The sequence below is a fragment of the Rattus norvegicus genome, chromosome 3 (assembly GCF_036323735.1).
Source record: "Rattus norvegicus strain BN/NHsdMcwi chromosome 3, GRCr8, whole genome shotgun sequence".
In the NCBI taxonomy this organism is placed as follows: Eukaryota; Metazoa; Chordata; class Mammalia; order Rodentia; family Muridae; genus Rattus; species Rattus norvegicus.
Genome location: NC_086021.1, coordinates 143,404,793 through 143,430,749, shown reverse-complemented (window position 1 = coordinate 143,430,749; position 25,957 = coordinate 143,404,793). Strand labels below are relative to the sequence as shown.

At 43.9% G+C, this 25,957-nt stretch overlaps 1 protein-coding gene across 15 annotated transcripts in view; it reads right to left on the bottom strand.

Moving 5' to 3' along the window:
- Positions 1-25,029, bottom strand: part of Plcb4 (phospholipase C, beta 4) — a 369,409-nt gene extending 344,380 nt beyond the window's left edge. For 5 of the 15 annotated variants that reach the window (XM_039104317.2, XM_006235083.5, XM_063283136.1 and 2 more), the window contains exon 1: positions 24,660-24,728. The gene's annotated coding sequence lies outside the window, so the exon portion shown is untranslated. Of the gene's footprint in view, positions 1-24,659; positions 24,819-24,899 lie in introns of those variants that run through there. The other 10 variants (XM_063283129.1, XM_063283132.1, XM_063283131.1 and 7 more) reach the window with 7 other exon arrangements.
- Between the last annotated feature and the right edge of the window lie 928 nt (positions 25,030-25,957).

Sequence of the window (25,957 nt, the reverse complement as noted above, 5' to 3'; positions counted from 1 at the left end):
TTATAGAACATTCTATCCTAAAGCAAAAGGATATACCTTCTTCTCAGCTCCTCATGGTACTTTCTCCAAAATTGACCATATAATTGGTCAAAAAACGGGCCTCAACAGGTACAGAAAGATAGAAATAATCCCATGCGTGCTATCGGACCACCACGGCCTAAAACTGGTCTTCAATAACAATAAGGGAAGAATGCCCACATATACGTGGAAATTGAACAATGCTCTACTCAATGATAACCTGGTCAAGGAAGAAATAAAGAAAGAAATTAAAAACTTTTTAGAATTTAATGAAAATGAAGGTATAACATACCAAAACTTATGGGACACAATGAAAGCTGTGCTAAGAGGAAAACTCAGAGCGCTGAGTGCCTGCAGAAAGAAACAGGAAAGAGCATATGTCAGCAGCTTGACAGCACACCTAAAAGCTCTAGAACAAAAAGAAGCAAATACACCCAGGAGGAGTAGAAGGCAGGAAATAATCAAACTCAGAGCTGAAATCAACCAAGTAGAAACAAAAAGGACCATAGAAAGAATCAACAGAACCAAAAGTTGGTTCTTTGAGAAAATCAACAAGATAGATAAACCCTTAGCCAGACTAACGAGAGGACACAGAGAGTGCGTCCAAATTAACAAAATCAGAAATGAAAAGGGAGACATAACTACAGATTCAGAGGAAATTCAAAAAATCATCAGATCTTACTATAAAAACCTATATTCAACAAAACTTGAAAATCTTCAGGAAATGGACAATTTCCTAGACAGATACCAGGTATCGAAGTTAAATCAGGAACAGATAAACCAGTTAAACAACCCCATAACTCCTAAGGAAATAGAAGCAGTCATTAAAGGTCTCCCAACCAAAAAGAGCCCAGGTCCAGACGGGTTTAGTGCAGAATTCTATCAAACCTTCATAGAAGACCTCATACCAATATTATCCAAACTATTCCACAAAATTGAAACAGATGGAGCCCTACCGAATTCCTTCTACGAAGCCACAATTACTCTTATACCTAAACCACACAAAGACCCAACAAAGAAAGAGAACTTCAGACCAATTTCCCTTATGAATATCGACGCAAAAATACTCAATAAAATTCTGGCAAACCGAATTCAAGAGCACATCAAAACAATCATCCACCATGATCAAGTAGACTTCATCCCAGGCATGCAGGGATGGTTTAATATACGGAAAACCATCAACGTGATCCATCATATAAACAAACTGAAAGAACAGAACCACATGATCATTTCATTAGATGTTGAGAAAGCATTTGACAAAATTCAACACCCCTTCATGATAAAAGTCCTGGAAAGAATAGGAATTCAAGGCCCATACCTAAACATAGTAAAAGCCATATACAGCAAACAAGTTGCTAACATTAAACTAAATGGAGAGAAACTTGAAGCAATCCCAGTAAAATCAGGGACTAGACAAGGCTGCCCACTCTCTCCCTACTTATTCAATATAGTTCTTGAAGTTCTAGCCAGAGCAATCAGACAACAAAAGGAGATCAAGGGGATACAGATCGGAAAAGAAGAGGTCAAAATATCACTATTTGCAGACGACATGATAGTATATTTAAGTGATCCCAAAAGTTCCACCAGAGAACTACTAAAGCTGATAAACAACTTCAGCAAAGTGGCTGGGTATAAAATTAACTCAAATAAATCAGTTGCCTTCCTCTATACAAAAGAGAAACAAGCCGAGAAAGAAATTAGGGAAACGACACCCTTCATAATAGACCCAAATAATATAAAGTACCTCGGTGTGACTTTAACCAAGCAAGTAAAAGATTTGTACAATAAGAACTTCAAGACACTGAGGAAAGAAATTGAAGAAGACCTCAGAAGATGGAAAGATCTCCCATGCTCATGGATTGGCAGGATTAATTTAGTAAAAATGGCCATTTTACCAAAAGCAATCTACAGATTCAATGCAATCCCCATCAAAATACCAATCCAAATCTTCAAAGAGTTAGACAGAATAATTTGCAAATTCATCTGGAATAACAAAAAACCCAGGATAGCTAAAGCTATCCTCAACAATAAAAGGACTTCAGGGGGAATCACTATCCCTGAACTCAAGCAGTATTACAGAGCAATAGTGATAAAAACTGCATGGTATTGGTACAGAGACAGACAGATAGACCAATGGAATAGAATTGAAGACACAGAAATGAACCCACACACCTATGGTCACTTGATTTTTGACAAAGGAGCCAAAACCATCCAATGGAAAAAAGATAGCATTTTCAGCAAATGGTGCTGGTTCAACTGGAGGGCAACATGTAGAAGAATGCAGATCGATCCATCCTTATCACCCTGTACAAAGCTTAAGTCCAAGTGGATCAAGGACCTCCACATCAAACCAGACACACTCAAACTAATAGAAGAAAAACTAGGGAAGCATCTGGAACACATGGGCACTGGAAAAAATTTCCTGAACAAAACACCAATGGCTTATGCTCTAAGATCAAGAATCGACAAATGGGATCTCATAAAACTGCAAAGCTTCTGTAAGGCAAAGGACACTGTGGTTAGGACAAAACGGCAACCAACAGATTGGGAAAAGATCTTTACCAATCCTACAACAGATAGAGGCCTTATATCCAAAATATACAAAGAACTCAAGAAGTTAGACCGCAGGGAAACAAATAACCCTATTAAAAATGGGGTTCAGAGCTAAACAAAGAATTCACAGCTGAGGAATGCCGAATGGCTGAGAAACACCTAAAGAAATGTTCAACATCTTTAGTCATAAGGGAAATGCAAATCAAAACAACCCTGAGATTTCACCTCACACCAGTGAGAATGGCTAAGATCAAAAACTCAGGGGACAGCAGATGCTGGCGAGGATGTGGAGAAAGAGGAACACTCCTCCATTGTTGGTGGGATTGCAGACTGGTAAAACCATTCTGGAAATCAGTCTGGAGGTTCCTCAGAAAATTGGACAGTGAACTGCCTGAGGATCCAGCTATACCTCTCTTGGGCATATACCCAAAAGATGCCTCAACATATAAAAGAGACACGTGCTCTACTATGTTCATCGCAGCCTTATTCATAATAGCCAGAAACTGGAAAGAACCCAGATCCCCTTCAACAGAGGAATGGATACAGAAAATGTGGTACATCTACACAATGGAATATTACTCAGCTATCAAAAACAACGAGTTTATGAAATTCGTAGGCAAATGGTTGGAACTGGAAAATATCATCCTGAGTGAGCTAACCCAATCACAGAAAGACATACATGGTATGCACTCATTGATAAGTGGCTATTAGCCCAAATGCTTGAATTACCCTAGATCCCTAGAACAAACGAAACTCAAGACGGATGATCAAAATGTGAATGCTTCACTCCTTCTTTAAATGAGGAAAAAGAATACCCTTGGCAGGGAAGGGAGAGGCAAAGATTAAAACAGAGACTGAAGGAACACCCATTCAGAGCCTGCCCCACATGTGGCCCATACATATACAGCCACCCAATTAGACAAGATGGATGAAGCAAAGAAGTGCAGACCGACAGGAGCCGGATGTAGATCGCTCCTGAGAGACACAGCCAGAATACAGCAAATACAGAGGCGAATGCCAGCAGCAAACCACTGAACTGAGAATAGGTCCCCCGTTGAAGGAATCAGAGAAAGAACTGGAAGAGCTTGAAGGGGCTCGAGACCCCAAAAGTACAACAATGTCAAGCAACCAGAGCTTCCAGGGACTAAGCCACTACCTAAAGACTATACATGGACTGACCCTGGCCTCTGACCCCATAGGTAGCAATGCATATCCTAGTAAGAGCACCAGTGGAAGGGGAAGCCCTGGGTCCTGCTAAGACTGAACCCCCAGTGAACTAGACTATGGGGGGAGGGCGGCAATGGGGGGAGGGTTGGGAGGGGAACACCCATAAGGAAGGGGAGGGGGGAGGGGGATGTTTGTCCGGAAACCGGGAAAGGGAATAACACTTGAAATGTATATAAGAAATACTCAAGTTAATTAAAAAAAAAAAACTAAAAAGTAAAAAAAAAAAGATGTATTTGTTATATTTCTGTACTGGTTAGTTGTATGTTAACTTGAAACAAGCTAACATCAACAAAGAGGAGGGAACTTCAATTGAAAAATGATTCAGCTGTATGCAGACCAGTAGGACATTTTTTAAATTATGATTTATGAAGGAGGGCTCAGCCTTTTGTGGGTGGTTCCCTCCCTGGGCTCTTGATCCTGGGTTCTATAAGAAAGCAGGCTGAGCAACCCATTGAGAGCAAGGCAGTAAGCAGCACCCTCCATGTTTTCTGCATCAGCTCCTGCCTCCGGGTTACTGCCCTCTATGAATTCCTGCCATCACTGCTTTTGATGATTAGCTGTTACATAGAACTCACCTCCCCAAATCGCTTTTGATCATGGTGTTTCATCACAGCAATAGAACCTGTAACTAGTACTATTTCATGTACACTATTACATTATATGTTATTTGTAAGCTATACTGGGACTATAAAATATATATTTCTATTTATATGTGTATATATACACAGAAATGTATACTCACCATACAAACATACAAAACACGAAAGATATATAATATGTATAGGCTACCATGTTCACAGATTTCTAGCAGAGACACCTGCCCACCCAGCTTCAGCTTTGATCTACCCTGACCAACCTGACCAACTAATTTGAGCTAGCAAGAGTTCTGAATTAGTTTTTCCACTTGAGTGGCCCACTATTTAACCAAGTAAGTAAAGACTGTTGCAGATTAGAAATCTCATTCCTCCCATTATGTCAGTCATCTTTACCTCCCCCAGAGACCGATGCCAGCAATCATCTTGAGCTTATTAACTGGTCATTTATTTGCTCCTTAGTGGTTTTTTTGTAACAGAGTAGGGAGGTTATAGACTGTGGCAGCCCCAGACAATGAGTGTTTCTCAAGGTTTAACACTCCTAAACACCCTAGAGCTCAAAACCTAATCTCTAAATTCTTTCCAAGAGAAGCAGAACAGGAACTGTCCTGAGGTTTCAGAAGATCACCCAAACACTTGAAATGGCACACAATGAGAAGTGTTCTCTTGCATACTTCCAGGCCTCGCAGCACACGGCCAGAGCAGACCAGAAGCCATCTACACTGAGGAGACTGGAATAAAGGACTCTTCAAAGACAATCTCATCATTCCCCTCCAGCCTTCTCTATCAGCCCCACAAAGTACCCCAAACCATTCTCATAAACAGGGCTGTCGGTAGTGAGGAAAGCTGGTATCCCATTTGCTGGCTGCATGCATGCCTACCCACAGAAACTCATGAACTGATCTGCGGACCATGAGACGGTGGAGCGCCCATGCCTGGCTGAGGCTGCCTGTGATTACAAAACAGAACAGGGCCCCAGGAAAAGGGGAAAAGGGCTATAAATACTTTGTGAGACAGTCATTTTCACTGATTCTGTTAAATGTCCCACCCAATTAAGGTTTCTGTACAAAGGTACAAGAACGATCCAGTCAACCACTAGATGAGAGGTGCCAAATTCTTACGAGGTTAGCCAGACAGGGCACTGCTTTCACCAAGCAAAGTCACAATCCAACGATCTTGCAAGAAACTCCAAAGGGTGGATTAAGTATGTCTGAGAAAGAAGAGCCAGGCGGCTGACAGCCCTGCTAAGTGCAGAAGCTTTGGGCCCGTCTTTACTCCCTGTAATCTCTCGGCGAGCCAGAGCCAGCGGACAGGAGGACGGACTAATCCTGCAAAGGACTGACTTTCTTGCTCATGACTGATGAGCAAACCGGGGGTCAGATGGGAGAAGACACAAATTGGGTGAGAGAACGGATATTCTAACATTCATGGACATTTTCTTTTCTAGTATTTGAAATTGGGTTGCTTCAAATATACTATAATGACACAAAATTATGGGATGTGTCGAATATACCAATCCAATGGAGAAGAAGGTGGAGAAAAAGAAAGCTATTTTCTATTGGTTTTATACTTTGTGATCCAGTCAACAGATAAGTTACACTGAGGATCCAACCTGTAGGTTTATTTCTGTAAATTTAAGATACGAAAAGCAAATAAACAAACAAAAAACAAAAAATACTGAGGCAGTGCTGAAAACTCAAAAGCACCGCAGCACAACCATATAAAAAGTGATGTCCAATGGGAAGGGACCAAACATTTCACCCAAACAGTCAAGCTGACCAGAAGAAGTCCAGCTGTCCAATCAATCAATCAATCAATCAATCAATCATTTCCACCATACAACCTTTGGGTAAGAAACACATGAAAGATTCGAAAAGATGAAAAAGTATTAAACCAAGCAAAGCAAAAGCATATGCAAGCTGAACTGGCTGTGCTGAGGACCAATGGACTTAAACAGACACACGGAGACCGTGGCCCTTCCAGGTAATGAAAGTGCACACCTGAAAGAAAGCTCTGAGAGCCTAAGCCTTCACTTAGCTAACCTCTTCACAGGGAGGACAGTGACGGGCTTCTTCAGAAGCATCGGTCAGGGCACCACCAGTGACTTCTCTCAACTTCCTGTTTTAGAGACTGTCTTCATATGCCAGGGACCTCCAAGTTGAGTGTTTTCACCAGGAACTCAACACTCTACTTGAGCAGAAACCATGGGTTGGTTGTTAGGCAGCATAGCCTTGGAGGAGAAGGCTCTGGGGACTGGGACACACAGACACCGTCTGTGACATGCTTGCTTTGCAGTCCTCGACAATTTCAACAAGACTGTTTCCTTATCCACGGAATGAGGATATTGCCACAGAACTCACAGGACACGCAAGAAAATCAATAAGGAAGGAATCAGAACTGCCGAAGGCGACTTGGCCTGTCACAGACAACTTTGGAAGGCCGTACACATTGCTAAGCCACCTCCAGAAAGTGGCCTGGGGTTTCAAGCCTTCACAAAACACTTGGAAAATGTCAGCTTCCTTCCCAGACATGGACGTTGTACCTGAGTAACTGTAAAGAGCTATTTTCTGCACAGAATCTTGGACTGTCACACACATCCTCCTCTACATATGCAAATAAGATTCAAAGGACCACATTTTACTGTCCTGGCGACTTTGCCTCACTTCACAAGTGAGCGATGAAGGGAAGGTAATAACCCCAACGGTGATTTAATTCCCATCACCTCCTCCTCTGTCCAAACTGATTCACGCAAGTGGATGCTTTTCAAACATCCCTCACCCTGAACAGGTTTAACTGAAAGGTTTTTGTTTTCAAAATTAAAAACAGCGACCCTCTGTTCTCAGCTACAATGAGAACCACGCTGTCCCAGGGACTGTAACACCAACTGACAAAATAGAGAAAGATTCCTCAGAAAATGAACCATTTCCAGTGGGTAAATCAGTGAGATGCTTACCCGTGTCCAAAGTGTTCGAGTCTTGGCGGCTTCCTGAGCTGTCTTATTGGGATGTGAAAATGTGACAGGAATGGACACGCACAATCCCAGTGGGCTTTACCTTCTCAGATCACCAGCTACCCCCAATGCCAAAGTCACAGTCAAGGTTACCATGCTTCCCACTGGGGAAAGTAGGTGTCAGCAAGGTAGGTGACTCCCATTTATGCTGCCTCACATAACCACATAAAATTTAAGGCCGAGACAAAACTTGATAATTAATGTTAAAAAATGCATTGCTTAGATGCCAATTATAGAAACAGCAGAATGCATAAGAATCCAAAATAGAATTTAAAAAAATAACGAGCTAAGAAGAGATGTAGAAGAACAGCATGTGGCCTCTCTTCTCAGCTTATACATTAATTTTAAGGCACGCGAAGAACCTACTGTGTGCTGGCTGCTGCATGAGTCTCACCTGAAAACTGGAGCTCCACTGTGGCCAAAGAGACCACACGGCTTGTACAGATAACTTCAACTGGCCAGAAGCTGCTCCAGCGAGTCTCTGGAATTTAGAACATACATAGGGACAAACTGTATGTCCTACCTGACTCCATTCTATGATATAGCTAAACCAGGCGCTGGAGAGAGTGCTTTAAATAAAAGTAGATCATCCCTACACAATCAAACTCTCTGTGATTTAGCACTACAATGTTTTAGCAGCTTGCTCAAAATGCCCATGTATTTCTTTTTAATTTAAAGCACAATACCACAACGCGTTCTATTTGTGGTACCTTTGTAGTCAATCTTTCCATTTATACTGAATATTAATCACTTAGCAGGTTTGTTCCCTATTTTATAACCTCGGTTCCACAAGTATTTTACTTCTTTATCAGTAATTTGCATGGAAGTCATTAAATAGAATACCACACACATAACAACTCTATTCTGCTCTATGTGTTCCCCCGGTGAGCACCAAGTCACAAAAAACGGTGTACAGTACTTAGCGCAAGTCTAATGCTAAGTTATTCTACAGAGAATCTGACAAATGAAAACCTTTGGCTACTAAAAAGAACTTAAGATATATTTTCTAGAGAAAAAACAAAACACTGTTCTAAAACTACCCACAAGTATATGTCATGTATAAAATTATAAGCTAGGCGAAGATTTGAGTTAGTCATTGTGGGAAGTGATTTAAGACCATCTAATATGGTTATCATTCCATTCTGGGATTTCTCAAAGAAGTGTGTGAGGTTCACGCAGTGAAAGAAGGTAAGACAGACAGGACTTTTCTAAGCTCCACCCACAAATGGTAAAGCTTCTAAAAGCACTGTAAATCAAGCCTTCTGAGGCAAGGAGCTCAGGCTCAAAGGCCAAAATTAATATTCTAAGATTAGACTACTAGGCTAATTTCATCATTTTGTCCTCCTAATTTGCCAAGCGCTTTCCTTTATATAACTTACTCAACAAGCAAATACAAAGCACTTGCTTCATGTCAAATACTGTGCAAGGTTAATGAGAAAACAGGCATAGCTAACCTCAGCCTGAGGGACCTTCCGGCCAAAGTGTGTGTGTGTGTGTGTGTGCGTGTGTGCGCGTGTGTGCGTGCGTGTGTGTGTGTGTGTGTGCGTGTGTGTGTGTGCATATGCATGTGTATGTGCATGTGTGTATATGTGTGTGCATGTGTGTATGTGTGTGCCTGTGTATGTGTTTGTGTGTGTGCACGTGTATGTGTGTGCATGTATGTATATGTGTGTGCATGTGTGTAGGTGTGCATGTGTATGTGTGTGTGCGTATGTGTATATATGTGTGCATGTGTGTATGTGTGTGCCTGTATGTGTGTGCATGTGTATGTGTGTGCATGTGTGTACGTGTGTGTGCATGTGTGTACGTGTGTGTGTCTGTGTGTGTGTCTGTGTGTGTGTCTGTGTGTCTGTGTTTGTGTGTACACGCACGCAGTGGTGAAACACTGAATACTAACAAGTAAACACTGAACTGTACAAAGTCACATATGCTCTGGAACCAGCACTTATGAATACATTAAAAATGAGCCAATATAGCTGATAAGTCTACTCCCTTACTCTGTAATATGTATATTTCTTTGGGTTACTATCTCAATAGGACCCTATTATGTATATGATGATGCTGTGACTGCTGTAACAAAATGCCACAGACCAGGTGGCTTAAACAGCAGAAAGCTTATTTTCTCCCAGTTCTGAAGGCTTGAAGTCCGGGATCAATGTTCAGGCAATCCTGGCTTCTCCTGACGCCTGTCTCCCAGCTAAGACTGCTACTTTCTCATCTCTGTCCTCCTGTGACCTTTCCTCTGTACTCATGTAGGCACAGATACAGCAGTGTGCACTCAGAACAAGCTTATTTTGAAGGCTATCTGTATCGTAAATCAATCACAAGACCTTGAATAAATGTTTTAATCACTCAGTGTTCTTAGTATCAAACGATGATTATGCCTACCCTGCGGGATTACAGAAAGAATGAGGTTGCATTCCTAAGGCCCAAGGAACATAACACAGATCTAAAGCACACTGGGTTCTGAGCTGGGTCTCAAAGTAACCTGGGAAATCACATTATAAAATATTGCAATAGTCCAACTCGAAATTACAACTCTCAAATATTATGACTTTGCGAAATAATGACTCAGAAATACCACAGAACAACTCCATGTCTCCAGTATGGTTTCATGATTATTCCAATTCATACCTACTATCTATCATTTCAGTGCTTGAGCATGCATGCATGCATGCATCTTTCTGCCTGTCTGTAAATGGGTGTTTATGTCTGTCTGTCTGTGTATGTATCTGCGGGTGTAACTATCTATGTTTGTGTTTGTGTGTGTGCACGCTCATGTGCATGAGTATGTGTGTGTGTGTCTATGCCTACCTATAAGCCTGCCTCTGTGTGTGTCTTTCTATGCTCATGTGCCTGCAATGTGTGTGTGTGTCAATCTGATTGTATGTGCCTGTCTTGTCTGTGTATACCTGTAGGGTGTGTGGGTGCATTACTGTGACTGTCTATCTGTCTGTGTCTCTGTGGGAGGGGGATGTGTGTGTTTCTCTGTCTGTCTGTCTATGGGAGTCTATATTTGCATAGGTGTGTATATCTCTGTGTCTTTCTGTTTATGCCTGTGGGGTGTGCGAGTTCCACCCTGAGGGTTTCAGACCTGTGGGAAGGCAGGAAGAATGCAGGAAGCAGTGACTCCCAAGCACTGTGTTCCTGGCACTTCGTTGCTTCTGGCTGGAAATGGGTAAGTTTCTCTTAAAAATATTTGGATCAAATACCTTGTTAAGACAGTCAGTATACTTTCCAAGTGACTGATGCTGTCAGTTCTCCCACAATTCTGGGAACACCTTGGTTTGGTACAAAGGGGAACACTTTCAGAAGGTTCGACAGACATCTGCAACTCTCAGTCCAGAAGTAGACTCCTCCTGCTTCTCAATCTTTAGGAGGACCCCGAGAGCCTGTCCTGTTGAAATCCAAACTTAGAAAACAAGGGTTGGCCTGTCACTCAACAGTTCAGAAGGGAGCAGTTATACTGAGTCACCTCAGGTTGGGGACTAACACCCAAGCCATCTGTGTGCCTCACATTCTTCCTCTTCCCTGAAGGCTGGAGAAAACCACTGCATGCTACTTGTGACAGACGGAGAGGAGCTTTAGCCAGTTACTCTGATTCCTTCAAAGGGAATGGGTAAATGGACAGAATGAGGCCAGGATCTTGATTCTGTGAGGGCATCACGGGTTCAAAAGGCTCTAAATGAAAGGAAATACTCTCTTCATTTCCAAGTGCTGCTGTATTTTCTCAGCAGCCGCAGTAACTAAGCTAAAATCTTCCTCCTAAATATTGTCTCCACTGAAACCTGAATGATGATCTATTTAATAACTAACATTCTCAGCAGCATTTTTTCAACACAAAGCTAAAAGAGATTTGCAAAATAAAAAGATGCGAATTGAAAAAGAAAAGAACGCTCTTAAACACCACCAATGCCACATGGGTGGAGGGCAGAGTTACAGTTCAAAAGCCATTCTTCAGAATAACTCAAACTATTGCAAATAACACAGTCCCCCATCTCTAGAGCACAGAAAGACACTCTTTCAAAAATAATATTGAGTGGAATATTCCCCTTCAATTAAGTGTATTTCTATTTGGCAGTGATATATTCCCAGGTCATTTTGAAAATAAAATATGATGCGAAAATCAAGTACAAAGCATTTTAGATCACGGTGAGCCCAATTAAATAAAATAATCTTTTTAAATAAATTACTTTCCCCCGAATTCCTTGCAAGCTTGAAATGGGGAAATTTCTCTGACTTGCTGCTATAAGGAAATACACTAGACAGAAAACAAGCAAAATATATTAAAACGGAGCACATGACACAGAAAAGACAATGTGAGCATGTGCCCTCCAGGCATAGATGACAGACTGTCTCCTGGGAAACATCTCTGGGTGTGGTTTGCTATTATAACATTAGTTTCTGTCAGAGAAATAACGAACACAGCCTTTCCAGATTACTGATCACCTTTCCAAAATGGTTACTCTGCCATCTGTCAGCAACCAGTGATTCCCCTTACAAGTGTGTCCGAGGCTTCCTGCTCTGAATGGTGGCACTCCTCTGACTTGCTCAGTTGCTGCTATTCTAATTTACACCACGGGTAGAATTTGCACTGTTGGCATTTAGCACTCACTCATTTAAGAGACACTGATTAAGTCCCAGAGATGCGCCCAATTTTTTTTTTCTGTGTACATGTCATGTTTGAGCTAAAACATGAACAGCTGACATGGGGATAGAGGTGCAGCACCCACGGGCACTTGAGTTGGAAATCAAAGCCCGTGGTGAGGGATCGAAGTCCCCCTCAATCAGAGTCTATGAAGAGCGATGAGGAGGGCGGACAGCTCAAAGTCACATAGTGCACAGGAGCCACGGCGTTTAGCTTCTTGGAGTTGAATGATGCTTAATACAGGTTATACAAATAAAGGAGTTAAAATTTCACTGCGGAGTTCAGACCAAGGATGGCTCGCATTCATCAAATTAGGGAAACAGAAATTAATCCTGAAAGCGCTGGGGAGTTGCGGAAGGGTTTTATAAATAATGCTCCAAGGCTTCTTTTGTAGGGATTTCTTTAGCTGGTGTGAAGAATGAAGTCATAGGCAAAGATGTAAAGCTATGAGGTAGCTGTCTGTGTGTTTCTCTTCCTGCAAACTGTAAAGTCCTACATGGAAGGGGGAAAACAAACAAACAAACAAATAACCACCACCATTGTAAAGAATACCTGCGGCTCACACCATTGTAAAGAATACCTGCGGCTCACACCATTGTAAAGAATACCTGCGGCTCACACCATTGTAAAGAATACCTGCGGCTCACACCATTGTAAAGAATACCTGCGGCTCACTCCAGAGCCAAGAGAATACACGATTGACAGATTATACAGCTGGAACAATCCAGGCTTGGAATGATAAGTATATTGTTATGGTTATGGTTTGAATCTAAAATGTTTATTACAGGTGTATTTAAACCCTTGGTCCCCAGCTGTTAGTGCCAGTTTTGGAGGCTGTGGAACCCTTAGGAGGCAGGACCTAGCTAGAGGAAGCTGGTCACCGAGGAGCAGGTCTCATGCATTATTATCCGTGTTCTGGTCACAGGGTCTCTCTGCTTACGTATCAGCAGTGATGTCAATGTACAGCCTCACGGTCCTGCTACCCAATACCCGCCAGCTCTGCCCATGCCTGCCAGGCCAGAAGGGACTGTACCTCCCCAAACTGCGAGCCAAAATAAACCTTCCCTCCTTTAAATTGTTTCCTGTCCTGTATTTTTGTCATAAGGGGGTGTGGGGGGCACAGATTCACTAGATGAGCATCGAGCTACCCAAAGGTCTAGAAACTGGGATAAGGCATGCATTTGAAGTGAAGTGGTTGGGGCACTCTGACCTGCAGGTACCCATAAGGACTTCAAGGTCATTATCTCTAGCAGAAAAAAAAAAAAAAGATGCGTTTGAAACTCAGACGAAAATGTACAGCTACGGGAGCTTTCAGTGAACAGTAAGCTGACAGACCAGACCGGCAAAAGCACCATCTCCTACAGAGAGAGTTTTAGAGTGAGCGATGTAGAGGCCTCCAGGGAACACCAGGTCAAGGGCTGAGTGGTGAAGGCTCTTGGCGAAGCTCTGCCTCACCACATAAAAACAATTGGTGTGCAAGGGAGGAGAAATCCCTCGGAAGCAGGGACTTCAAGATCTACAGCAGGAACCGCAAGAATGAATCAATCAAGCAAAATCTGTTTACTCTGGAGGGAGGATGCTGCACTTTCACGGGTGATTCTGGGACCACACGAGAGCAGAGGCTGATGGTGAGTGTCCTGGAACCTTAAACTATAAACCCTGGATGTAAGGAAAGGTGAATCCCCTCCAGCTGCCTGATTCTATGATTCTAATCTCCTTCCATTGCTTGTTCACGAAGATCAAATGCACAAGCCCGACAGAGCAGTCTTCCCCTTCTCAAACAACAGGAGCAGAAACGCGAGGCAGCCGCTAAAGCTGATTATGTCTGGTGTCTTTACTGCTCTGCTGAACAAATGAGAAAACACAATTTGTCCGTGTCTACCAAGTGATGCTAACGATTCCGTTAAATTGACTCCTTCAAAGAAAAATTAGCACTAATATCTTAATTTCTTCCTCGACTCCTCCCACCCCCAGGATACCTGATATTTTAAAGAATTTAACAAAATATTAAAAGCAAAGGAATGGCTTCACAGGATTAATAATGACAGACATTATGAAGCCCCTTCACCTCTAAACCTAACCCGTCAGATAAACGTACTAGGTTTCTCATTCTATGGTTTTACCGAAGAAAAGGAGTCTATTCCAAATGACACTGAAAAACTGTAAGCCAATGCTACTCTGAGGACAACCTCAAGTCTTACTGACAGCAGCCATGTGATACTACGGAACAATCTCAAGTTTCGATTTAATTGTTGTAGCTAGAGTTTTATTTTCTTTTTCACAAAACACTACAGGTTTTCTGCTCTGGCCAGACGTCTAGCCTGAGAGCCTCCCACTCTAGCCTGGGGAGTAGCTGGGCTCTGCCATCTGCCTCTCCTGACCGGTTACCAGCTCTTTCCACACTGCTCACTGTTGACCCATAGCTTTTATCTGGGTTCATCTATCTAGGCGACAGAGTACATATACTCACATTCCTGCTTTCCTTGCTGTATTACAGGGTCATTGTGTACCCTACAAAGGTCACGGCTCCTGACTGTTTCTTCTTGCTCCTTCCCTTCAGTCACAAATCGTCAGTCTTCCTTGCTTGTCCACCCTTTAGCACTTATACTCACTGTACTCATCTGCCCACAGTCTCTAAAGGGTCTTTTTTAGGGCCCTCTCCAGAGGACGTGATTTACACATATTTTCTCATCAGGTCCTAAGACAGGGGCTTGAAGAGTGAGTTTTCACAGACACTGTGAAAGGAAATTGTCTGTAAACTGTCACATGCTATAGTGTCTCCATGAACCTAGCACAGACTTTTTTGAATACGCAATTTTCAATGCCAAGGAGTCTTACCATGTTTCTACAGTACTCAATGTGCTGTAAAAATAAACATACAGAAGGCATACATTCAGGATCTGAACGTCCGTGCCAGGCCAACCAGAAGTTTGTTTTTAAAATAGGTATCTGGAGAAAGAGCTGAAGGATTCAGACCCATGTTTGGAAAAGAGACACGATTCCGGTCTTCCTGCCACCATGTGCTTCCATCAGGGTACCCTGACCGTGACCCTGAGATGCTAGCTAAGAGCATGCCATCAAATTCTGAAGAGCAACTAAGTGGATGTATGTTACTGCTAATAATTACAATGATCACAACTGTCACTTGAACGAGGTCAATATCAATGGCCTAGATTTACTGTGTTCCCCCCAATAAGTCTTGAAATGAAAACACAATGTAGTTTCTAAGGTATCCAGCTCTTTTTGGCTACAATTCATTTCTCAAACAAATGAAAATTATCGTGGGGGTACCCACTAAAGACGCTTAGTAAGAGTGCAATGCCATTGATCGCCCCAAATCTCTTGGGAAAAGGTATAAGGAATTCCAATTTTTCTGGCTTTTGTTGCAGGCTTGTTCACATCTTTGGTTGGTTGGGTTGGGTTGGGGGATTGGTGTATTGAGGCTGGGTCATGCTTATGTAAGCTAGGCTGGCTTCAAACTCAATGTCCTCTTGCCTCAGCCTCCTGGGTGTTGGGCTTACAGGTAAATACCGCCAACCCTGGCTTCTGGTGAATTCTTTGATAATTCTACACAGATGCTGTTCAACAGCCAGCGGTTTGTGTTGCCAGGACTCCACAGATAGATACTCAAGTCCCTTAGATAAAATAGTGGTATTTGCTTACACATCCCCCCCCATATATTAAATCACCTCACTATCTGTGGTACCTTCTACAGCATAAATAATTACAGTAATGCATTGTTAAGGGAATAACCATCAAAAATTGTCTAGGCCTGGGGAAGGAGCTCAGTTAGAGAGTGCCTAGAATAAATATGTACATGTTCAGAACAGATACTTTTCCCTCCAAACAATTTTGACCCGTAACTACTTGAACACTCAGAACCCAGAGCGTAGAAGGGAGACAGACAGCATTAGCAAATCTAAATTTACCAATAAGTCAAGACAGGCATTTTTAACCGTCAAATTAACTTAATTGTCCAAGGTCAGCATCAATCTGTATTGTGCATCCGCCCGGTGGACCCTGACTTCTCTGAACACAAACCCAGGGTGCTTAGGACATGTCCCTGTTGGAGAAGGCCTAGAGTCTCAAAGCTAACCAAGATGATCGGAGAACAGACGTTGTACTCTGATTCTACAAAGCATCTCTTTATTAAGGTCTTTCACCTTAGCCCCTTAACTGGAGAATAGTTTTTTTTATTAAATACTGTAGTTTAAATAAATGATTTATTTCTAAAGTCATTCCCAGGTATACAATATAACTGAACTCTAAATGAACAAGTAAAACTGTGTAGCAATTTGGGCTATGTCAGTTAGAAGATCCATTTATATGCCTAACCTGAGGTTCTCTGAGACACAAATTCTATCACAGACCTTTTCTGAATGGTAATTTGACAGTGTTTTCTCTGAATTTTAAAGGCGATTAAGACAATTTTGACCAAATAATTCTATTTCTTAGAATTTAGTAGTAAAAAACTGACACACAAATTCATGAAGACCAATGAAATCGTCTATCTTTCACTGTACAGTCATGAGAAAACCGTTAAAGCACTACAAGATTATATGTCTTACCAGACTCTATGCAGTGTTACAAAGCTGAGATAACCAGTGTCCAGACAATAAATGAAATTACCATACGACACAGTTATGAAGACAAAGCAAGTCACAGAAAAATAAATGTGGTATGATTCTGTTTATATAATAAAATGCATCTGCATGTACAGTATGATACAATTTATGTAACAAGAAAACCACGTCTATGTATTTGCGTATGTAAATGAATGGACAAAGGGAGGGAAGAGACACTTGCAGCTGTTGCCAATGGTTATATCTGGGGAGGGTGTAGGTGGGAAAGAGTACTTTACATATTGCTTCTGTATTTCTGCATTGTCATTTCAACTGGAACACGTTAGTACATCACTTACATCATTTTAGAAACCAGCAAAAATAAAAACTTAAATTCCAGAGAGGGCCTCGGCTATCTAGTCAATAACCAAACATCAATAGATACAGGAGAACCCCATCTCAAGAGACTACACTTCCATTTGACCCAAAGTGATCTTCCATTGAAGACTGAGAAGGAAAAACTAGGGCAGGTGCGCCTTGAAATGCTCGCCCACAGAAACATATCTAACTTCTCAGTGTTCCGAATAAATACTGCAACTGTCAATACAGGGAGAGATATCCCAAGATTTGCAGAATTCAAGCATCGACAGAGGCAAGAGAGCCTCTATGACCCCATAATAAAGGAAACCACTCATTTCTCTACGCTAAACTGATCACATTTCAAAGCACTGTCAGGAAATGTCCCACCTCTCTCAACTCTGAATACTTGTCGGTACCTTAGAAAATGGGATGAGAAAAAAAAAAAGTCAGATATTTACAACTCTATGCTCATCCAAAATAAGGGAGACTATATGACAAATTTTAAAACCTCCTCCTTTAAAAACGGCTCAAAACTGCAAATAAAACTAATGGTATTCTGTAGGGCACAGTGCATTTGAGAATTTATGCTTGACAGAAGGACCAACATGGGAACTCTCAGGCTGAATTCCTGCCACAAATGTGTCTGTCCGGTTTGGCAATAACACGGACTGTGTGCATGCAAGTGGAGGCCAGAGGTCACCTTCCTGTTCATTCCTCAGTTGCAACAACCCTTGAGTTTTGTTTTCTGAGGAAGGGTCTCTCACAGGCCTGGGGACAACTGGCTGCTCTCCGCTGGCTGTCTAGCAAGCCCCAGGATCTGCCTGTCTCTACCTCCCTGGCTCTGGAATTCTCTGGAATAACCCTGTTATTCCCAGATTTCTTACAGGATTCTTGGGCTCTACCTCGGGGCTTCGTGATTATGGGGCAATCGCTGTACCAGTTGAGCAATCTCCTTGGCCCAACTTCCAAGCACTTTTTAGCTTATTAACTTACCGATTTTATGTGTGTCTGCATGCATATCTGTGCACCATTATGTACCTGGTCCACACAGAGGCCAGAGAGGGTATCAGATCCTCTGAGACTTAAATTAGAGATGGTCCTAAGTCACTGAGAATCAAATCTGGGTCCTCTGGATTAAAAAAAAAAAAGCCAGTTCTCTGAACCAGCCCTCCAACCCTGCCCAAGCACTTTCAAATGAGGAACTTCCACGGTCCTGATACTCTGTGTTCCTTGCTTTGCTATAAAATGTGCATGCAGTGGCAGACTCTTCTGGCAGGTCCTCCTGGGAAGGGACACCCATAGGCCACCACACCCATGGTCCCAGACACCTGTTCAATAGCACTTGTGTGTGCGGCTTACCTGGCTCCTACACCAGGGGCCCCAGCAACCTCGCCGAAACCATAAAACTTTGTCAGCGGCAAACTAACTTGACAGACAGCCTTACTTCTTCTTTTGACCTTAATTTTTTATTGATTATTTGATAATGTCACATAATGTACTTTCCAGTCCTCCCAGGCCCACCCCTTGCCCTTATGATCTCTCCCAAAATCAAAGAAAAAAAAATAATACTGAATCTCTACATTCTTAGTCCCTGGCTCAGGTTAGCAATCTATTAATCCCCTCTTTCTGTCTTCCAGTCCATGCAACTGCAGGAACAAAAGCCCCTTGAACAAGACCAGGAAACAGGGCTTTATCCTCAACTTGCTATTCTGATTCCACCATCACAGCCATTGCCAGAAACATATCTGTTACATCTGAGCCCAGCCACTTAAAATAACTGCCACACCATGTTTTGTGGTTTACAAAGAAAGGAAGGAGAGAGGGAGAGAGAGAGGGAGGGAGGGAGGGAGGGAGGGAGGGAGGGAGGGAGGAAGGAAGGAAGGAAGGAAGGAAGGAAGGAAGGAAGGAAGGAAGGAAGAAGTCCCTTCTGTAGCATGCACTACACCATCCACAGGTAACACCGTGGTTTAAAAGTTGGAGTTCTGGGCTAACATGGTGCTTGCTTATAATTCTAACCTTTGAGAGCCTAAAGCAAGAGGATTTGCAGTTTGGAGCCAGCATGTGCTACACAGCTAGACCCCAAAACTAAACAACAGCAACAACAATAACAACAACAACTGGTTTAGGTGTCAATCTGCTTAGATTTCAATCACAACTCTAAGCCCATCACCTGATTAACCTCCCAAATGTAAGTTCTCCCCAAATGTAAACTTAAGAAGCTGTCACACCTCCCAACCCCGCTCGAAAAGTGTCCAGGAAGATCAAATGAAGTGGCATGTTTCAAGTTGTTGACAAATATCTGGTTTGGGGGTTTGTTTTGCTTTGTTTCCCCTTGTTATTGCTACTACGAGCAGAAAAGTTTAATGTTCCCGCTAATGCCCATGGGACCAGAGGAGGCACGATGTGCCCTAAACATCAGTGGTCCCTAAATGCTTCTCATGGATGTTTCCATCCTCCTAAGGCTAACTTGCTTAATATGGTCTCTTTTTAAGCCTTGCTGGAGGACACAGAGGCCCTGGGGATGGCATCTGGCTCCTGCATTACAGTTCAAAACCCCACACTTGCAGAATTTTAAGGCTATTAGAACTGAGCAGTGCTGTATTCCTCTACCCAAATACAGTCGCAGGGTGAGGTAAGCCCAGAGGAAGATCTGGCTTCAGGAGGTGGCCTGTGGGGTCACTGTGGGTCGTTCCCTAACTGTCAGGTGAGAGTTTGAGTATGTTTTACATGTTTTAAATGAGTTTTTCTGCATGGGCTCCAACAAAGGAACCAATGCCCTCTACGCTGATGGAGGAAAGTGAGAATTGTAGGCAGTGAACCTAGTAACATCAGTGGGAGAAGAGGCAGAGTGGTTGTCACAGCAACAGAAGCACCATTCCTCATCACCCAGCACCAACGTTAACCAGGGGGTTGGGGAAGTAGTCTTTAATAAGATAGTCAACCGAGGCTCTGAGCGGACACGTGGGGCCACGTGGCCAGCACAGGATAGAAGCTCAGGGATGACGGATTCCAGCACTTTAAGATCTCAATGTCTACTCCTGAAGGCAAATCCAAAGCACAACTTCCCGGCCTATCCATCCACCAACTCTGAGAGCCACCATTGGTCTCAGACCAATGTCCTTCACATAGTAGGGGTTTCCATTTTTGCAGTCCAGTAAATGCTCTCGACTCTTCCAAGTACATTTCAAATGTGTGAAATTAAATACTACTTATACGTACCACTGAAATGAATCATAGTTATCAAAATAATGTCTTTAATTGAACTCACACTTGGCTGGAGAGGTGACACATCAGCTAAGAGCACTTGTTCTTCCGAAAGGACCAGGATTAGGTTCCCAGGACCCACGTGGTGGCTGGCTAACAGTCCTCTGTAACTCCAGCTCTAGAGAAAACAGTGCCCTCTTCTGGCCTCGTAGGGCACTGCACACACACAGTACTAATACAAATACAGGCAAAATACTCATACACGTAAAATTAAAACAAAACAAAAAAAATCTAAAAATTAACAAAACAAAATGAACGCATATGAAAATGCACATCTTTTCAACCCTCTGAATGCCAAAGGCTAACCAAGAATGGTTCTAGTTCATGCTGGAACTGTCACTTGGAAATATATAAAAATTAAAGGCCTACCAGCAATATCCATGGCCCATGTTCAGATCTCAGTGACATAGATCCGCGGTGAAGGCCTCTGGTCTAGGTGGGGGGAAGAGCTGTCCAACATAAAGGACTGTTCTGTGTTCTCTCTGGATCGGCCACTTAAGTCGAATCTGACTTACTCGTTCTTCCTGCCTCTAAGGAAACAGCTACTTTAGTTCATTCATGCTAAAAAGCCAAATAACATCCTCCAATTGTTTGGGAGGAAAAGAATGCTTTGCAAGGGTGTTGTACTCTAAAGTAATGATTTGCCTGTCCCTCGCTGTGGCTAGAGGTGGAATTCCCCAAGGGACCATGTGAGAACTGTGAGGGACACTCCCCAAAAAGGGGAAAGGATAATGCTCTTGTGCTCGCATGGTGCGTAATGTTCTCAGTGCAGGTTTTATGGAAAGCAGTTATGAGAGGGCTTCAGTAAAGGAGAGAAAGGGTCCAGTTCATATCAGGAAAGTCTTTTTTTTTTCTAAAACTTGCCATTCATTCCACTGAACAAAATGATGTACTGGCTAAGATTCGAAAGGGAGGGCATTCCTACCTCCCTCTGGGTACTCCGGTTACACCTTCACAGAACAACAGCATCCAAAGGGAGGAGAACCCAGCCAGGCTCTCAGAAAGTGAGGTTCCCACTCATGTGAAGCGGGCTTTGCAAATAAAGATCACTCCAGGACGACTCTTTGAAAGCAGGCTGAACTATAAGGACGAAGCGGGATTCTCCGGTCATCCACTCGCTGCTGTGTCAGTGCCGGAGTCCCCCTATACCGCAGGCAATGTGAACCCATTCTTTGTTGACGGTAAAGAACCAGAGGCATGAACACTCAAGGCAGAACTGAAAAACAGTATTACAGCTTGAGGAAGCACTTCTACTTTAAAGGGTGAGGCTTTATCAAAGGAAAAACTATTACACAGAAAAATAAATAGGAAGGGAGAGAAGCAAGGTTACCTACGCCCTGAGTATGACCTCGGAATAGGAATTCCTATGAGAGTTAAATAGTATCCTTGCAAACAAGGTTAACATTTGAACTCAAGCTCCAAAAGCAGGTGCCTGTCGTTGTCGCTGGGGGATGTCCTTATTTCTCAAGAGGTGGCTAAGTCTCTTCCACAGACTCCTTCCCTTAGGAAGCAAAAAGTAACTATTTACAAACTGCAGTCTGGACATGAACTACAAATAGTGATCAGTAAACATCCTCAGGGTCCTTGACCTCATTCTAAATATCAAACGCAGAGCGTCTTGCTTATACGGAACTCACCAAGGGAGTTTTCAAGGCATGTGTCGTCCCTGCTGGTAAGCATGCAGTTTTCTTCAAAAGCTCTTACTCTGGAAGTGGTCACAAATGACATTAACCAAGTCCTAATGTTCCTCATAATTTTCATTTGTCAAGTCATATTCCCCCAAAATATCTGAGTTCACTAATAAGACATTTGTTCAAAGTGTGAAAATTACAAAAACTAGTCCTTCCTATAGCACTATTACCTAACTGCCTTGATCTGAAAATACATAATTTATTTGCAACTTAAGATTTAAAAATTTAAAAAGTCAGACGTGGCAGCTAATTATTAGCTTTATAAAAATCCACCAATTCATCCATTTGGGCTTGCCAGCTGCACCTAAAAAACTGGGGATGACAATCAGATACTGTCCCCAGAAGCTTATATCCCAGCCTATCAAGACACAGCCTGCCACTGTAATGGGTCCACAGACAACATCGCAGTTGTGTATAAACCCAATCTCATGTGATGGGGAGGTAGGTACAAATACAAGGCAATCGTTTAGTCAGTCAGTTACCAGTGAACCAAAATTTAAAACAAATTAGTAGTAGCCTTAGAAAACAGCATGTTCACTAGGGTTGCCAAATATGTACCAAGTTGCCCAAATCTGCAGTATACATTGATGGACAGGGGGCTGGATACATTCTTGGAAAGAGAGTAAACAAATACATTAGCACCAGCACTAAACGGTCTGTTTCAATGGTGATACAAGTCTTTAAAATCCACTTCTTCAAAAGCTCTTTTGAAACCCTTAAGGGTTTTTTTAATCCCCATATTTCCCTATCTGATATGACAGAAAGTACGCAGCCTGGATTCCGGGCCATGTAAGTTTAACATCACTCACATTTTAAAAGACACAAATATAAAGCTCGCAAAAGAGTATTTCAGCATGGAGCCCTTCTGCGTGGGCGTGCATTTGTAAAGTAAAAGTAGAATTATTCCAACAGATGTAAATGTGCTCTCTGTGATCAAATGGAGTCTTTTGAAATTCTGTTTTGACAGTTCCTTGTAAAACAGCATTTCCACCGCGATTAATTCAGGGCTGGTAGTGATATCATCAAAGCTAAATCAAAACTAAGTTCTGATGGCTGAGTAATAAAACGGGGGTGGGGGGGGCGGGGGGGGGGAAGCACACCCAGGAACCAGACACCCAGCACTCTGCAGCACACTGCTACATGTAAAGACATACTCATTCTGCCAACCAAGTTTCACCAACATAAAAATGCTCAGAAATGCTATTCTATTTTTAAAGTAATTTTTTTCTTACAAGAGGTTTCCCCCACAGACACCAGTCACATATTAAATGTCTACAGCGTAAAAAGATGATATAACAGATCAATACACCAGTTGAAAAATATGCAAGACTGTTCTGTGGGGGGAAAAAATTCTAGATTACATAACACAGACAGTCAGGGATTACACCACAAGGTCCTGGTGAGCTGAATTTCTGAGCCTCTGTATCAATCTGCAACTTGGGAAAACGAAGTTTGAAGGGTTCAAAACATTAGGTTCTCAGTTCAAACACATCTTTAAAAAGACATCGGTCTTTAAAATACTCAAAGGACTAAGTTGAAATTTTACACACACACACACACACACACACACACTCTTCCTATCCTAAAAAGTAATTCACTTTCTGAGCTCCATGAAGTCTGCCCAGGTAAAGTCACTGGCTGCTCTTCCCCATCATCTTATTTTATGCTCTGATTTCCCTTTAAAAAGAGAAATTCGATTCTTTTTCAAAGCACTGTACTCCTGCCTATGCTTGGACGTTATTGTCAACCACGGTTATTCAAAACATTACTATCTCCACAAATGGACAATTTAGATTTACAGACCACCATGCATCCCACTTTTACTTCAAAAATGGCGACTGTCCAAAAAATGTTTTGCCCCAAATTAAATCTCAAGCCCCTTGCTTTAGAGAAATAGGAAGAATCACTATAGGAGGTTAGGGGTTTTTAAAAGTCATATCCCAGGGGTTGGGGATTTAGCTCAGTGGTAGAGCGCCTGCCTAGGAAGCGCAAGGCCCTGGGTTCTGTCCCCAGCTCCGGAAAAAAGAACCAAAAGAAAAAAAAAAAAGAAAAAAAAAGTCATATCCCAAATGCATGGATATTTGTGGAAATATAAGACATTTGCCTTTCTTTCTAGAAAATGCTGGATCTATAACTCTGGAGTTGTTCAATTGGAAAATTCTGTGTTTTCACACTTAGATTCAGTAGTTTACAAAGTCTAAACTCAGAAACCGTACAATATAGACAGGGTCTAATTGACTAAGAAAAAACAACTTTAAACTTCTGAAAATAAAGCGATGTTCTTTTACATGCTTTTAGGGGGCCAAAAAACTGCCCTAAAGGAGCGCTTAGCCTGTCAGTGTCAACTGGAAACAGTCTATCATTTGTAAGCTGCCCCCAGAAGACGCTGAAATGCACACGCACACACATTTACATGCGTTGCACAGTGCCAACTATTTCCAACCAAAATAATCATATACACGTCGAGCCGAGCTATTTCTAGCGCAGAAGAGGGTGAACGTCCGGGTAGGCAGAGGAAACCCAGTAGCAGATGATTGTTGGGTAGGCGGGTGGCGGCGGGGTCCCCTGCCTCCCGCGCAGGACGCCTCGCACCCCGCACCTGCACCGGGTCCTCGGCAGGGCATCCGGGGGCGCGCGCGCGCGTCCGGGACGCGCCCGCGGGAAGCCGAGTAACCCGGCGGGCTGGGAGCGGCGGGAGCATCCCCGGGCGGGACCCAAAGCGCCTTCTCCTACCTGTCACTTCGAGGCGAGTCGCTGCTGGGGATGCGGCCACCGCCGCCTCCGGGAACCCCGCTGTGTGCGCGCGCGCGTGTCTGTGTGCGCGCCTGTGAGAGCCTGTTTGCGGCGCGGCTCCTTAGCCGCTCGCGCGCCGCCACCCCCTCCCCGCCGCCGCGGCCGCCGAGCCCCTCCGGCGCCGCCCCGCCCTCCGCCGCCTCCGCCCCCCACCGGCCTGCGCCTCCCCGCCGCGCTCACCTCGTCCGCCCGCTGCCCAGGGCTCCGCCCGCCCGCCGCTCCCGCCGAGCCGGGCCCCGTGCGGCCCCGGGCCCGCCGCCCCTGCTCCCGGCCGCGACGCTGCCTCCGGAGCCCAAGCCGTCGCCTCGCAGCCCCAACCTGCCCGGGCTACGGAGCATGCCCAGTGCGGCGCCCGGCGGGGCTGGGGGTGGACCGGGGCCGCGCGGGCCGGCCGGGGTGGGGGTTGGCTGTCCCGGGGTCGCCGCCGCCTTCCCGGTGCAGGGTATGGGCGCGTGCCCGTGCGGACTGAGCTGAGCCCTCAGCGGGACACCACGCGCCGCTGGCCACGACTCAGCGGGTGCCCGGCCCTGGAGGAGGGGGCGCGAGCCAGCCAGAACCGGGAGCGGGAACTGGGCTTTCGTCTATGTTACATTGAACAAACACGGAGAGCTTGTACACTGCAGCAAAGGGATTTTATTCATTCAGCCCGAGAAACAATCTGCCGGAGGAAGTACTACAGCAGGCTTACACTGAGCCAGAAAGTGATTTCCAAAGTCTTCCCCCAAGTGATCCTAAGACGTGCACCTAACTCCACCCTTAGACTTCGGTCCCAGGGATGCTGGGGACCGCTGTGGCCAGCTCTCCCTGTGCCTGGAACCGACATCCGGGTGCCCTAAGTCCTGCTGAGGCCGCCTGGCCGTGTGCATCCAGCGGCACCCTTTGTGGAGACCCTACACAGGAGTCGCTCCGGAACTCCCCGAGGGCTTCCTCCTACAGAGGCCACTCGGTTTCCTCCCTCTCCTGCTTGGCGGCGGCCACCAAAACCCGGAGACGTGGCACCTGCGCACTGGGGACTGGGGCCCATGCTCGCTGCGGAACTGGGCATGCTCAGCTGCCCGAGCTGGTCTGGCGGGTCAAGAGGAAAGGGCTCAGTTTGGAGGTTAGCTTAAAAAAATGGAGAGGAAGAGGGCAGAGGTGTGGGCACAAAGGGACAATCCAGGCCCTGTGGGCACAAGCAGTTGAAAATGCAAAACAGTTGATCCCTTAGTTCATTCTGGCGGTTACCAGCAGAGATAGAA